Source organism: Bombina bombina, chromosome 2, assembly GCF_027579735.1.
Source record: "Bombina bombina isolate aBomBom1 chromosome 2, aBomBom1.pri, whole genome shotgun sequence".
Taxonomy (NCBI): Eukaryota; Metazoa; Chordata; class Amphibia; order Anura; family Bombinatoridae; genus Bombina; species Bombina bombina.
Window position 1 is genome coordinate 1,122,645,943 of NC_069500.1, and position 17,162 is coordinate 1,122,663,104.

The 17,162-nt window shown below is 43.2% G+C and overlaps 1 protein-coding gene across 1 annotated transcript in view; it reads right to left on the bottom strand.

The window, feature by feature from the left end:
- PPID (peptidylprolyl isomerase D) overlaps nucleotides 1-17,162 on the bottom strand; it is a 43,492-nt gene that overhangs the window by 2,149 nt on the left and 24,181 nt on the right. The gene's annotated exons all lie outside the window — the stretch shown is intronic.

Consider the following 17,162-nt stretch of genomic DNA (forward strand, 5'->3'; position numbering starts at 1 on the left):
ATAAGTTCATTCTTTACTCTTACACCTCTGCCCTTCACTTAGCTAAGCAACTCAACTCTCCTCTACCTGCACCACAACCCTCATCTGCATTCAGTGCTAGAGACATGGCTGACTACTTTTTCAATAAAACACTTACCATCCAAAGAAATCTCCCAACTCGCTCCCAGTCACCCCCTCTGGCTCTCTGCACCCTCCTCCCAACCACATAGTGAAGTGGCTTCCCTATTGTCTTCCTCACACCTCACTACCTGCCCACTTCACCCTAATTCCTTCACATCTAATACCTTCTCTGTCTCCCACCCTCACTCCGGCTCTTACTCACATATTTAACCTATCCCTTTCTACCGGCTCTATCCCTGCTTTTAAACATGCAAAGGTCACCCCATCCTCAAAAAACCCTCCCTCGACCCCAACTCTTCTGCAAACTACCGCCCCATATCACTGCTCCCGCTAGCTTCAAAAATCCTTGCCAAACTAGTTTTCGATCACCTAACCCACTTCCTGTCCTCCAACTCATTGCTCGACCCCCTGCAATCTGACTTCTGTCCCTAACACTCAACTGAGACTGCCGTCACCAAGGTTACGAACAATCTCCTTTCTGCTAAAAACAAAGGCTACTACTCTATTCTCATCTTACTTGACCTCTCTGCTGCCTTTGACACTGTTGACCATCCCCTTCTACTACGGACTCTCAACTTTTTTGGGCTCTGTGACACTGCCCTCTCCTGGATGCACTCTTAACTCTCTAACAGATCCTTCTCCGTCTCTTTTGCGGGTGACTCCTCCTCTCTTTTGCCTCTGTCTGTTGGAGTACCTCAAGGCTCTGTCCTGGGTCCTCTACTCTTCTCTATTTACACTTCTTCACTGGGTAAACTTATCAACAGCTATGGCTTCAACTATCACCTCTATGCTGATGATACCCAGATCTACCTTTCCACCCCTGCACTCTCTCCTTCTGTCAATTCTCACATCAGCTACTGCTTATCTGGCATTTCATCCTGGATGGCCTCTCACCACCTAAAAATAGTCCAAGACCGAACTACTTTTAATCCCCCCCCCTCTAACTCTACTCCAGTTTTTACATCACTGTTGGCAGCACCACTATCTCACCATCACCCCAAGTCCGCTGCCTTGGAGTCACACTTGACTCAAATCTGTCCTTTATTCCCCACATCCAATTGCTCTCTTCATCCTGCCGCAACAACCTACGCAATATCTCCAAAATTTGTCCGTTTCTGAGTGCTGAAACTACTAAACAGCTAATCCACTCCCGGGTAATTTCCCGACTTAACTACTGTAATAACTTACTAACCGGCCTCCCTCTCTCCCGCCGCTCACCCCTTCAATCCATCCTAAATGCATCTGCCAGGCTAATCCACCTCTCTCAACGGTCTGTTTCTGCTACAACTCTCTGCGAGTCCCTTCACTGGCTACACATTCACAGCAGAATTAAATTCAAACTTCTCACCCTGACCTACAAAGCCCTAACCAATGCTGCCCCACCCTACCTGTCCTCACTCATCAACAAATATACTCCAGCCCGCCCCCTAAGATCCAACAATAACCTGCTCCTTGCATCCTCTACCATCACCTCTTATGCTAGACTACAGGACTTCTCTCGTGCGGCACCAACCCTCTGGAATGCACTTCCTCGAGCTGTCAGTCTTTCCCCTAACCTCTCCTCCTTTAAACGTTCCCTAAAGACCTTTTCTCTTGCAAGATGTATCGAGTCCACGGATTCATCCATACTTGTGGGATATTCTCCTTCCTTACAGGAAGTGGCAAAGAGAGCACCCACAGCAGAGCTGTCTATATAGCTCCTCCCTTAGCTCCACCCCCCAGTCATTCTCTTTGCCTACTCTAAGTACTAGGAAGGGTAAAGTGAGTGTGGTGACAAAAATGTTAGTTTTTATTTTCTCAAGCAAAAGTTTGTTATTTTAAATGGTACCGGTGTGTACTATTCACTCTGGCAGAAAAGGGATGAAGATTTCTGCAAGGAGGATGATGATCTTAGCACTTTGTAACTAAGATCCACTGCTGTTCTCACAAAGGCTGAGGAGTACAGGAAAACTTCAGTTGGGGGAACGGTTTGCATGCTAAGCTGCATTGAGGTATGTTCAGTCAATTTTTTTCTAGACAGACTGTGATAATTCTAGAAAAGGCTGGAAATATCCCCATGAGGGAAGGGTAAGCTGTATTCAGACACATCCAGGCCCATTTATCAAGCTCCGTATGGAGCTTGAAGGGCCGTGTTTCTGGCGAGTCTTCAGACTCGCCAGAAACACAAGTTATGAAGCAGCGGTCTAAAGACCGCTGCTTCATAACCCTGTCCGCCTGCTCTGAGCAGGCGGACAGGAACCGCCGGAAATCAACCCGATCGAATACGATCGGGTTGATTGACAGCTCCCTGCTGGCGGCAGATTGGCCGCGAGTCAGCAGGGGGCGGCGTTGCACCAGCAGCTCTTGTGAGCTGCTGGTGCAATGTTAAATGTGGAGAGCGTATTGCTCTCCGCATTTAGCGAGGTCTTGCGGACCTGATCCGCAGTGTCGGATCAGGTCCGCAAGCCCTTTGATAAATGGGCCCTTAGTATGGAATCCCAGCTTGCAAAACGGGCTCATTTGTTACTGGTGACACTTATAGGAAAAACGTTTTTTTATTGAAAACGTAATGTTTTTTGAGGGACTTTAAGGGGTCATTGTGGCTTATTTAAGGGTTATTAACCCACATGGCTAGTTTGGAAACACTTTGGTGTGTTTCTTTTAGGCCCCACTAACAACGAGTGAGGTGGGAGGGGCCTATTTTCACGCCTCAGTTGCGCAGTTTCTTTTACTCTGAAGACATCCAGCTGCTTCTCCAGAGGGTCCTGCTGTGTTTGAGGGCCTAAAAGAAGTTTTTCCCCACAAATCTATCCTAAAGGGCAGGTAGGCGCCACAGCAGAGCTGTGGCAAGGTGCTGAACATTTTTATACCGGTTTTTGACGTTTTGTCAATCCGGTTTTTACATTAAGGGGTTAATCGTTTGTCTGGCTGTGCAAACTTACTAAGGCTTTATGTTTCTACTGTAAAAATTTTCATCCGGAAGTATTTGCCCAGCTGACTCAGCTATGGGGCACACCAGAATTGGATCTGATGGCGTCCCGGCAGAACGTCAAGCTTCCTTGTTACGGGTCCAGGTCCCGGGATCCCCAGGCAGTACTGATAGATGCTCTAGCAGTGCCCTGATCCTTCAATCTGGCCTATGTATTTCCCCCGTTTCCTCTCCTCCCACGTCTGGTTGCCAGAATCAAGCAGGAGAGAGCTTCGGTGATTCTGATAGCACCTGCGTGGCCACGCAGGACTTGGTATGCAGACCTAGTGGACATGTCATCTGTTCCACCGTGGACTTTGCCAATGAGGCAGGACCTTCTAATCCAAGGTCCATTCAAGCATCCAAATCTAATTTCTCTGCGTCTGACTGCTTGGAGATTGAACGCCTGATTTTATCAAAGCGTGGTTTCTCTGAGTCGGTCATTGATACCCTGATTCAAGCTAGAAAGCCTGTCACCAGGAAAATCTATCATAAGATTTGGCAAATATCTTTATTGGTGTGAATCCAAGGGTTACTCATGGAGTAAGATTAGGATTCCTAGAATATTGTCTTTTCTCCAAGAAGGATTGGAGAAGGGATTTTCAGCTAGCTCCTTAAAAGGACAGATTTCTGCTTTGTCTATTCTTTTACACAAGCGTCTGGCAGATGTCCCAGACGTTCAAGCGTTTAGTCAGGCTTTAGTCAGAATCAAGCCTGTATTCAAACCTGTTGCTCCGCCATGGAGCTTAAACTTAGTTCTTAAAAGTTCTTCAAAGGGTTCAGTTTGAACCTATGCATTCCATAGATATTAAGCTTCTATCTTGGAAAGTTCTGTTTTTAGTAGCTATCTCTTTGGCTCAAGAGTTTGAGTTATCTGCTTTACAGTGTGACTCACCTTATCTTGTTTTCCATGCAGATAAGGTGGTTTTGCGTACCAAACCTGGATTCCTTCCTAAGGTTGTTTCTAATAGGAATATCAATCAGGAAATTGTTGTTCCTTCGCTGTGTCCTAATCCTTCTTCAAAGAAGGAACGTCTTATCTGTGTCGACTCATAAAAACCTCCACAAGAATGAGCACAATGTTATCTATATGGCACACATGAACTAGCGCTGTATAGCTGTGAAAAACTGTCAAATTGCACAGAGATAAGAGGTGGCCTTCAAGGGCTTAGAAATTAGCATATGATCCTACCTATGTTCAGCTTTCAACAAAGAATAATAGAAGAACAAAACAAATCTGATAAGTAAAATTGTTTACAATAGCATGCCCTATCTCAATCATGAAAATTGAATTTCAACTAGACTGTCCCTTTAAGCACTTCTCAACTAATTAGATTTAAGGATAGTAAATCTGAGCGTTTAAAAAACGCTCGGATTTACCATCACTGAAATTAAAGTTTTAAAAAAAACAGGTGCTAAACTCACCCCTTTTTCTGCCTCTGCTCCTCACTAAAGCCAGAGCCTCCAGCCGCCCATGGCACAGCGTTCCTTACCAATGAGGTGATGTTTCCACCTCTAAACCAATAGCCATGCTAGTCATCTGACAGTGTTCTGTATGGTAGCACAGCTATTGCTTTAGGAGGTGGAAAAGTCATCTCATTGGTAAGAAACGCTGTACCATAGGCGGCCCAAGATGCTGGCTTTAGCAAGGAGCCACAGCACACATCACTGAACGTCCAGTTTATTTTTAGGGATGGTAAATCCTAGCGTAACATTTGGATTCACCATCACTTTAAGTATGTGTTGTCTGCCTATCCCCTTTTCTTCAGCTAATGCTATATTTGAAATAAGGTGTGGGTACCTCCAGATGTGATTGCCATTTCTATTCTACTTTTGGCAACTTTTGTATATTTTAACATTGTTACTTTTAATTTACTTAATTATGTTGGGGGGGTTTTAATTTTATTTTTTTAACCAGTCATTACACTGTACCTCTTTGGTAAAGTTTAGAATGAATTAGACTTAAAATGTTAAAAAGGGACATTAAACACTTAATACATTTTATAAGCTTAGCACTGAGGTTATGCCCAACCTCCCTTTTGTCATGGTTACACTGCTGATGTGTTTGCACGTGCAGTAACTCTTTAAGATTGCTGCCTTTTTGGAACCAAGATTACAATGCAGATGCTATGGTTAGAGGGAGGTGATGTATTTAGTGTTTAATATCCCTTTAAATACCAAATGCTTTTAGAAAGGTTACAACACAATATATGATGTTTTCCCCAAGAAGAGTTGGTATTTTAATGACCCCCCCGCTATTGAAGGGGTTAAGGCGTGCAAAAAAAAGTGCTGCACATGCAAAAACACTTAAAGGGACATAAACCCAAAAAGTTTATTTTGCGATTCAGACAGAGCATACCATTTTAAACATTCCAATTTACTTCTATGATTTTATTTGCTTCCTTCTCTTGTTATCCTTTGCTGAAAGATTTATCTAGGTAAGCTCAGGTGCAGCAAAGAACATAGGTTCTAGCTGTTATTGGTGGCTGCAAATATATACTGGTTGTCCTTGGCTCACCCATGTGTTCAGAAACCAAAAGTGCATTGCTGCTACCAAAGGAATGAAATAAATTATATAATAGAAGTAAATTCAAATTGTATTTTATTTATTGTAAAATGAATTTCCCCGCTTCTGCCAACGGTTTGAACAGGGAATTCCATGGGCATAACTGACATTTCTCTGCCAAGTCTGGTGTATTCTGTAAACCTTTTTCCCTTGCAGATCTCAGGGGGTTTTTCTGACAAACTAAAAGGAGGTGAGACTGTGTCAAAATAAGCAACACACAGAGCAAGACTTATCAAGTGCTATCAGAATTCTCTCTATTATCCTATGACTTCGCCTCAGCGTGAATTAAGAGAAGCACACCTGAGCCCCCAAGTTTATAATATATTAAAAAAAAAAAAAAAAAAAAAAAGGTAGTATTTTTTGTGCTTTTTTTCAAAGGCGAGTTTAGGTGAACTAATTCTAGATCTCTCCTGTTAAATAACTATATGCTCCTAATTTATCTTTGGAAATAAGCTTAAATCGCTAGTTATGTGTAAATCTTTTTTTCCTATGCCATGGAGAGTAGACAATGTCATTCCAATTACTAGTGGGATATTCAACTCCTGGCCAGCAGGAGGCGACAAAGAGCACCACAGCAAGCTGTTAAGTGTAACTACCCTTACCCATAATCCCCAGTCATTCTCTTTGCCTCTGTCAAAGGGAGGATGTGTGAAGATGGTGTCTTAAAATTGTAATCCTTTAATGGGTACTTTTCCCTGCAAGCAAGGATTAGGGGCTATGCTGTATTCATTTCAATCTCTTTAGTAAGAGTAATGGTGGCTATTAGCAGTTAGAAAGCGGCAAGGTTGTCTTTGCTTTGCTACCCCTTCATAGAAAGTCAGGGTTGGTTAACTCTGCTCTTTTTTCTTCAGGTCCCTGATAGATATGGGTAATCGCACTGAGAAGTGGCTCCTGCCCTGCAACCAGAACACAGGTAAGTGCTTGGCCTTTCTAGGTGGAAAGGACAGCACTTTCAGGGGTTAAAAGGGATATAATACATTCAATTATGCTTTGATAAATGTTTTGTAGATGATCTATTTCTATAGCCCATAAAGTTTTTTTTTTTTTTAAAATGTATAGTTTTGCTTATTTGTAAAAAACATTGCTCTGATTTTCAGACTCCTAACCAAGCCCCAAAGTTTTATGAGAATACCATCAGCTACCTACTCCAGCTTGCTCCTATTTGTGTAAAGGGTCTTTTCATATGCAAAAGAAGGGGGAGTGTCTTATTTCCCAGTAGTGTCTATTACATGCAGTTATATAAAAATGAGTGAATACTGTCCCTTTAATGTCTCTGTGACAGGACACATAGATCTGTGTGTTAAAGGGTCAAGGATCCTTGGTGGGACTTGGTGACTTTTTATCCATTTATACAGGGATTTATCATGGGCAGTGACATGCAATTTTATTATTTACATAAGGCACTGTGGGCATAAAGGGTTAATAGTATCCCCTTCTGGAGGCTTTTGAGAGACTGGCATAGGGAACGTTGGAAGGAGTAACGCTTATTCCAGTTCCCTTTATAATGGAAAACAGGCTTAACAGAGTGTTTTATGTGACGTTACGGTCATATTTCAGATATAGAGGAGTAGCGCTTATTCAAGCCGTTTTTGTTTTCCTTTTCACTTGTGGCGCAGTTAAATTAAGGCGCACGCGTGACCTTCCGCTATTCCACTTAAGTCTTAATTCAAGTGGTTAGGAGAGCGGAGCTTAAGAGATACGTTAACAGCCTAGCTTGTGACGGCTGTTTGAAACAGGTCTCCTGCTGTCTGACGATAACGATCGTCTTTGTGAAAACTACTGTACTGAACAGACGCTATCGATCATCTGTTTTTTCCTGCACCGGTTTAGAGTTCCGTTTTTTCTTTACTAGTGCCTTAGTCTCTAATCTCCGAAGGGTGATTTTCCTCAGTATTGAGGTTATAGAGGTGCAGGGCAAAAATAAATTACTTTACATAAATTCCACATTCTTCTATGCAGTAACAAATATTTGCTGTTATTTTGCTGTTATTTTTATTTTATTCCTTATCTTTGAGATTAGACTCAGTCTAATTATCCTAAAGGGTATTAGTTTTTCCTTTTATCATGGACTCTGAATGATTTGTCTAACACTTGTGTTACATGTTTTCTTGTTTCTCCTGCTCAATTTTCTACACATACTTAAATAAGACTTTGTTAAACAGGGATAATAATCCCTTTCTAAGCCAGTTATCTCTCAGGATGAGGTTGTCCGTACCAAGCCTCAACTTTCTCCTTAATCGTCCCATGCCTTTTCTACGCCACTGTGGTTCCTTTAATCAGGTTCCTGGGGGTATTCATTTGCCAGGTGATTATGCTGCCCTAATAACTTCGGCAGCATTGTCAGCATTTCCTTTATCTGAGAAAAGGAAGAGAATAACTAGGAATTTCTCATTCTAAGAGTTCAGACTCGGCTAAGTCTGTGTTAGTCGCTCTCTCTCTCTCATTTATCTGAAGAAGATCATTCCTCGGCAGATCTGATGGAGTGTTTGTTGTTATTCCTTCATCTGAGATTTTTCAAGCTCTATTCCGGATGACGTAAATTATTTCTAAGGAAGGGAAAAGAGGAATTCCTTTTTCTTCTGTTATGTGTGATCAGTCCACGGGTCATCATTACTTCTGGGATATAACTCCTCCCCAACAGGAAATGCAAGAGGATTCACCCAGCAGAGCTGCATATAGCTCCTCCCCTCTACGTCACTCCCAGTCATTCTCTTGCACCCAACGACTAGATAGGATGTGTGAGAGGACTATGGTGATTATACTTAGTTTTTATAACTTCAATCAAAAGTTTGTTATTTTACAATAGCACCGGAGCGTGTTATTGCCTCTCTGGCAGAGTTTGAAGAAGAATCTACCAGAGTTTTTACTATGATTTTAACCGGAGTAGTTAAGATCATATTGCTGTTTCTCGGCCATCTGAGGGAGGTAAAAGCTTCAGATCAGGGGACAGCGGGCAGATGAATCTGCATTGAGGTATGTAGCAGTTTTTATTTTCTGAATGGAATTGATGAGAAAATCCTGCCATACCGTTATAATGACATGTATGTATACTCTACACTTCAGTATTCTGGGGATGGTATTTCACTGGAATTACTCTGTTAAAAGTACATTAAACCTTTGAATAGGTATTTATTATGTTAAACGTTTTTGCTGGAATGTAGAATCGTTTGCATTTTCTGAGGTACTGAGTGAATAAATGTTTGGGCATTATTTTTCCACTTGGCAGTTGCTTGTTTTAAATTGTGACAGTTTCGTTTCTCTCTCACTGCTGTGTGTGAGGGGGAGGGGCCGTTTTTTGGCGCTCTTTGCTACGCATCAAAAATTTCCAGTCAGTTACTCTTGTATTTCCTGCATGATCCGGTTCATCTCTAACAGAACTCAGGGGTCTTCAAACTTCTTTGGAGGGAGGTAGATTCTCTCAGCAGAGCTGTGAGACTTATATATTGACTGTGATTAAAAAACGTTGCTCTGTAATTTTTATGTTTCAAATTTAATTATTGTTACTTTACTAAGGGGAACAAACCTTTGCTAAAAGTTGTGTTGTTTTTAAGGATTGATGCTATAACTGTTTTTCAGTTCATTATTTCAACTGTCATTTAATCGTTTAGTGCTTCTTTGAGGCACAGTACGTTTTTGTTAAATAAGATTGTAACCAAGTTGCAAGTTTATTGCTAGTGTGTTAAACATGTCTGATTCAGAGGAAGATACCTGTGTCATTTGTTCCAATGCCAAGGTGGAGCCCAATAGAAATTTATGTACTAACTGTATTGATGCTACTTTAAATAAAAGCCAATCTGTACAAATTGAACAAATTTCACCAAACAGCGAGGGGAGAGTTATGCCGACTAACTCGCCTCACGTGTCAGTACCTGCATCTCCCGCCCGGGAGGTGCGTGATATTGTGGCGCCTAGTACATCTGGGCGGCCATTACAGATAACATTACAAGATATGGCTACTGTTATGACTGAAGTTTTGGCTAAATTACCAGAACTAAGAGGCAAGCGTGATCACTCTGGGGTGAGAACAGAGTGCGCTGATAATACTAGGGCCATGTCTGATACTGCGTCACAGCTTGCAGAGCATGAGGACGGAGAGCTTCATTCTGTGGGTGACGGTTCTGATCCAAACAGATTGGATTCAGATATTTCAAATTTAAATTGGAGAACCTCCGTGTATTACTAGGGGAGGTTTTAGCGGCTCTTAATGATTGTAACACTGTTGCAATACCAGAGAAATTGTGTAGGTTGGATAAATACTTTGCGGTACCGGCGAGTACTGACGTTTTTCCTATACCTAAGAGACTAACTGAAATTGTTACTAAGGAGTGGGATAGACCCGGTGTGCCGTTCTCACCCCCTCCAATATTTAGAAAGATGTTTCCAATAGACGCCACCACACGGGACTTATGGCAAACGGTCCCTAAGGTGGAGGGAGCAGTTTCTACTTTAGCTAAGCGTACCACTATCCCGGTGGAGGATAGCTGTGCTTTTTCAGATCCAATGGATAAAAAATTAGAGGGTTACCTTAAGAAAATGTTTGTTCAACAAGGTTTTATATTGCAACCCCTTGCATGCATCGCGCCGATTACGGCTGCGGCAGCATTTTGGATTGAGTCTCTGGAAGAGAACCTTAGTTCAGCTACGCTGGACGACATTACGGACAGGCTTAGAGTCCTTAAACTAGCTAATTCATTCATTTCGGAGGCCGTAGTACATTTAACCAAACTTACGGCTAAGAACTCAGGATTCGCCATTCAGGCACGTAGGGCGCTGTGGCTAAAATCCTGGTCAGCTGATGTAACTTCTAAGTCCAAATTACTTAATATACCTTTCAAGGGGCAAACTTTATTTGGGCCCGGTTTGAAAGAAATTATCGCTGACATTACAGGAGGTAAGGGCCACGCCCTGCCTCAAGACAAAGCCAAGGCTAAGGCTAGACAGTCTAATTTTCGTCCCTTTCGGAATTTCAAAGCAGGAGCAGCACCAACTTCCACTGCACCAAAACAGGAAGGAGCTGTTGCTCGTTACAGACAAGGCTGGAAACCTAACCAGTCCTGGAACAAGGGCAACCAGACCAGGAAACCTGCTGCTGCCCCAAAGACAGCATGAACCGAGGGCCCCCGATCCGGGACCGGATCTAGTGGGGGGCAGACTCTCTCTCTTCGCCCAGGCTTGGGCAAGAGATGTTCAGGATCCCTGGGCGCTAGAGATCATATCTCAGGGATACCTCCTAGACTTCAAATTCTCGCCCCCAAGAGGGAGATTTCATCTGTCAAGGTTGTCAACAAACCAGATAAAGAAAGAAGCGTTTCTACGCTGTGTACAAGATCTGTTATTAATGGGAGTGATCCATCCGGTTCCGCGGTCGGAACAAGGACAAGGGTTTTACTCAAACCTGTTTGTGGTTCCCAAAAAAGAGGGAACTTTCAGGCCAATCTTGGATTTAAAGATCCTAAACAAATTCCTAAGAGTTCCATCGTTCAAAATGGAAACTATTCGGACAATCTTACCCATGATCCAAAAGGGTCAGTACATGACCACAGTGGACTTAAAGGATGCTTACCTTCACATACCGATTCACAAAGATCATTACCGGTATCTAAGGTTTGCCTTCTTAGACAGGCATTACCAGTTTGTAGCTCTTCCATTCGGATTGGCTACGGCTCCTAGAATCTTCACAAAGGTTCTGGGTGCCCTTCTGGCGGTACTAAGACCGCGAGGAATTTCGGTAGCTCCGTACCTAGACGACATTCTGATACAAGCTTCAAGCTTTCAAACTGCCAAGTCTCATACAGAGTTAGTTCTGGCATTTCTAAGGTCGCATGGATGGAAAGTGAACGAAAAGAAGAGTTCTCTTTTTCCTCTCACAAGAGTTCCATTCTTGGGGACTCTTATAGATTCTGTAGAAATGAAGATTTATCTGACAGAAGACAGATTAACAAAGCTTCTAAATGCATGCCGTGTCCTTCATTCCATTCAACTCCCGTCAGTAGCTCAATGCATGGAGGTGATCGGCTTAATGGTAGCAGCAATGGACATAGTACCCTTTGCACGTCTACATCTCAGACCGCTGCAATTGTGCATGCTGAGTCAGTGGAATGGGGATTACTCAGACTTGTCCCCTACTCTGAATCTGGATCAAGAGACCAGAAACTCTCTTCTATGGTGGCTTTCTCGGCCACATCTGTCCAGGGGGATGCCATTCAGCAGGCCGGACTGGACAATTGTAACAACAGACGCCAGCCTACTAGGTTGGGGCGCTGTCTGGAATTCTCTGAAGGCTCAGGGACAATGGAATCAGGAGGAAAGTCTCCTGCCAATAAACATTCTGGAATTGAGAGCAGTTCTCAATGCCCTTCTGGCTTGGCCCCAGTTAAAAACTCGGGGGTTCATCAGGTTTCAGTCGGACAACATCACGACTGTAGCTTACATCAACCATCAAGGAGGGACAAGAAGCTCCCTAGCAATGATGGAAGTATCAAACATAATTCGCTGGGCATAGTCTCACTCTTGCCACCTGTCAGCAATCCACATCCCGGGAGTGGAGAACTGGGAGGCGGATTTCTTGAGTCGCCAGACTTTTCATCCGGGGGAGTGGGAACTTCATCCGGAGGTCTTTGCCCAAATACTTCGACGTTGGGGCAAACCAGAGATAGATCTCATGGCGTCTCGCCAGAACGCCAAACTTCCTCGCTACGGGTCCAGATCCAGGGATCCGGGAGCGGTTCTGATAGATGCTTTGACAGCACCTTGGAACTTCGGGATGGCTTATGTGTTTCCACCCTTCCCGCTGCTTCCTCGATTGATTGCCAAAATCAAACAGGAGAGAGCATCAGTGATTCTAATAGCGCCTGCATGGCCACGCAGGACTTGGTATGCAGATCTAGTGGACATGTCATCCTGTCCGCCTTGGTCTCTACCTCTAAGACAGGACCTTCTGATACAGGGTCCATTCAAACATCAAAATCTAACTTCTCTGAAGCTGACTGCTTGGAAATTGAACGCTTGATTTTATCAAAACGTGGTTTTTCTGAGTCGGTTATTGATACCCTGATACAGGCTAGGAAGCCTGTTACCAGAAGGATTTACCACAAGATATGGCGTAAATACCTATACTGGTGCGAATCCAAAGGTTACTCCTGGAGTAAGGTTAGGATTCCTAGGATATTGTCCTTTCTACAAGAAGGTTTAGAAAAGGGTTTATCGGCTAGCTCATTAAAGGGACAGATCTCAGCTCTGTCCATCTTGTTACACAGGCGTCTGTCAGAAAATCCAGACGTCCAGGCCTTTTGTCAGGCTTTAGCTAGGATCAAGCCTGTGTTTAAAACTGTTGCTCCGCCATGGAGTTTAAACCTTGTTCTTAACGTTCTACAAGGAGTTCCGTTTGAACCCCTTCATTCCATTGATATAAAGTTGTTATCTTGGAAAGTGTTATTTTTAATGGCTATTTCTTCGGCTCGGAGAGTCTCTGAGTTATCAGCTTTACATTGTGATTCTCCTTATTTGATTTTTCATTCAGATAAGGTAGTTCTGCGTACAAAACCTGGGTTCTTACCTAAGGTAGTCACTAACAGGAACATCAATCAAGAGATCGTGGTGCCTTCCCTGTGCCCGAATCCTTCTTCAAAGAAGGAACGTCTTCTACACAATCTGGATGTAGTTCGTGCCCTCAAGTTCTACTTGCAGGCAACTAAGGATTTTCGACAAACGTCTTCCCTGTTTGTCGTGTACTCTGGTCAGAGGAGAGGTCATAAGGCTTCGGCTACCTCTCTCTCCTTCTGGCTTCGTAGCATAATTCGTTTAGCCTATGAGACTGCTGGACAGCAGCCTCCTGAAAGAATTACAGCTCATTCTACTAGAGCTGTGGCTTCCACTTGGGCCTTTAAGAATGAGGCCTCTGTTGAACAAATTTGCAAGGCTGCAACTTGGTCTTCGCTTCATACTTTTTCCAAATTTTACAAATTTGACACTTTTGCTTCTTCGGAGGCTATTTTTGGGAGAAAGGTTCTTCAGGCAGTGGTTCCTTCTGTATAATGAGCCTGCCTATCCCTCCCGTCATCCGTGTACTTTTGCTTTGGTATTGGTATCCCAGAAGTAATGATGACCCGTGGACTGATCACACATAACAGAAGAAAACATAATTTATGCTTACCTGATAAATTCCTTTCTTCTGTTGTGTGATCAGTCCACGGCCCGCCCTGTTTTTTAAGGCAGGTAAATATCTTTTAAATTATACTCCAGTCACCACTTCACCCTTGGTTTCTCCTTTCTCGTTGATTCTTGGTCGAATGACTGGGAGTGACGTAGAGGGGAGGAGCTATATGCAGCTCTGCTGGGTGAATCCTCTTGCATTTCCTGTTGGGGAGGAGTTATATCCCAGAAGTAATGATGACCCGTGGACTGATCACACAACAGAAGAAAGGAATTTATCAGGTAAGCATAAATTATGTTTTTTCCCCGTCCCGTTTTTTTAAGAAAATGTTTTCCGGTGGCTAAGGCTGTGCGCAACTTGTGGCACACTGGGCCTATGGTAGAGGGAGCTTTCTCTACTCTGGCCAAGTAAACCACTATACCTATTGAGGATAGTGCTTTTTTTAAGGATTCCATGGATAAGAAGCTAGAGTCTCTTAAAAAAGATGTACATTTATCAAGACATTGGCAACCTGTGGCAATAATTGCTATGGTTGTGGGGGCAGCATCTTATTGATGTGATACCTTATCCGACTTATTTTCTATAGAGGAAATCCAGGATAGGATCAAAACGCTAAGCTGGCTAATACCTTTATCTGTGATGCCAGCATACAAGTCTGCCGTGGCCTAGTGGCTAGTGTTACAGTATTGGAAGCAGAAGGTATTGTGTTTAAAGCCAGCTGCGGGAGGCTGCTTGACCAGCTCCACAAGCTTTTAAAAATAGCTTCTGTTTTTTCCTTTTTATTATATAAGGGAGATTGTTGTATGCATTATCTGCTTATTTTTCATGTGAATAATTCTAAATGTATGTTTTGGAATTGTATTTTTCATGGTTTATATTCTATGCAGTAAACCATTGGATAGCGATTGGTATAAGCATTCTATTTGCTTATTTTAATCCTTTTATGCTTAATTTTAGATTTGTGTCCTCTTTCAATAGAAGGGACAAACATTTTGCATAAAGGTCTATCTTCCCTGGGAGAGGAATAAGATCAAGAATTCTATTCAAATCTATTTGTGGTTCCCAAAAAAGAGGGAACTTTCCGTCCCATCCTAGATCTAAAGTGTCTCAACAAATTCCTCAGGGTTCCGTCCTTCAAGATGGAAACTATTCGTTCCATTCTTCTATTGGTTCAGGAAGATCAGTTCATGACGACCGTAGACCTGAAGGACGAGTATTTACACCTTCCCATTCACAGGGATCATCACCAGTTTTTAACGTTTGCCTTTCTGATCAAGCATTTCCAGTTTATTGCTCTTCCGTTTGGTCTTGCCACAGCTCCCAGAATATTCTCAAGAGTACTAGGAGCTCTATTGGCAGTGATCAGATCCCAGGGAATTGCTATAGCACATTATCTAGATGACATCTTGATTCAGGCATCTTTTCAACTAGCAAAATCTCATACAGAGATGTTTTTTTTTTTTTTACGTTCCCACGGGTGGAAAGTGAATCCGGAAAAGAGTTCTCTAGTTCCTACTACAAGAGTGTTTCCTAGGGACTATCATAGATTCCCTGTCCATGAATATTTTCCTGACTGATGTCAGAAAATCCACACTTCTTGCCTCCCTCCATTCTGCTTTTCGTCCAACAGTGGCTCAATGCATGGAGGCGATTGGTCTGATGGTGGCTTCCATGGACCTCATTCCTTATGCTCGATTCCATCTCCGACCGCTGCAGCTTTGCATGCTTAGTCAATGGAACGGAAACCATTCAGATTTATTGCAGAGGATAAATCTGGACCCCCTAACAATAGACACTCTCTCGTGGTGGATTTCACTGAAACATCTGTCTCAGGGCACTTGCTTCATGAGACCTTCCTGGATAATTGTGACTACGGACGCCAACATGTTAGGAGTCCTCTGGAAGCTCGGGGCCTGTGGTCTAGTGAAGTCTTCTCTTCCCATAAACATTTTGGAGTTGAGAGCATTCTTCAATGCCTTGACAGCTTGGCCTCTATTATCTTTAGTCCGATTTATCAGATTCCAGTTAGAAATCATCTCAGTGGCTTACATCAACCACCAGGGAGGAACTTTGAGTTCCTTGGCCATGAAGGAGGTGACTCGCTTTCTGCAGTGGGCAGAAGCTCACGATTGTCTCCTATCTGCCATTCACATTCCAGGAGTGGACAATTGGGAGGCAGATTTTCTGAGCAGACAGACTTTTATCCCAGGGAGTGGGCTCTCATTCTGGAAGTGTTCTCCAGGATAACCCTCAGGTGGGGGGTTCCGGAGTTGGATCCGATGGCATCTCGTCAGAACGCCAAGCTTCCAAAGTTCGGTTCAAGGCCAAGAGATCCTTAGGCCGCCCCGATAGATGCTCTGGCGGTTCTTTGGGATTTTGGTCTCCTTTCAAGATTCATTGCTCAAGCAGGAGAGTGTGTCTGATTCTAATAGCTCCTGTCTGGCCTCGCAGGATCTGGTGAAGATATCATCTCTTCCACCTTGGAGGTTACCTCTGAGGACCTTCTAATTCAGGGTCTATTCCTCCATCCAAATTTGGATTCTCTGAAGCTGACTGCTTGGAGATTGACCGCCTAGTTCTGTCTAGGCGTGGTTTTTCGGAGGCAGTCATTAATACTATGCTTCAGGCTTGTAAACCTGTCACTCGCAGGATTTACTATAAAGGTATGGCGTAAATACCTTTTTTGGTGCAAAAGCTAAAGGTTTCTCTGGAGTCGGGTAGGATTTCCCAAATTTTATCATTTCTTCAGGATGGCATGGAGAAAGGTTTGACAGTCAATACTCGAAAGGGTCAGATTTCTGCACGGTCTATTCTTTTGCACAAACGTCTCGCAGATTTACCAGATGTTCAAGCTTTTGTTCAGGCCCTGGTCCAAATCAGGCCTGTGTTTTAACCTATTGCTCCTCCTTGGAGTCTTAAACCTATTTCTTAGGAGTTTTGCAGCAGGCTCCATTTGAGCCGATGCATGTTGTTGATATAAAGTTGTTACCTTGGAAGGTTTTATTTCTCCTTGCTATTTCTTCCACTCGCAGAGTTTGAGTTTTCAGCTCTGCAGTGCGATTCCCCCATACCTTATTTTTCATGCAGATAAGGCAGTCCTCTTTGCATACTTTTTCCAAATTTTATATTTTTGCCTCAGCTGAGGCCTCTTTTTGGGAGAAAGGTTCTTCAAGTGGGGATGCCTTCTGTTTAGGTCCTCCTGCCTTGTTCTCCCTCCCTGTTCATTCCGTGTCCTCTATCTTGGGTATTGGTTCCCACTAGTAATTAGAATGACGTCATGGACTCTCCATGCCATAGGAAAGAAAACAAAAATGTATGCTTACCTGATAAATTTCGTTCCGGGCATGGAGAGTCCAAGACCCCGCCCTCTTAATTAT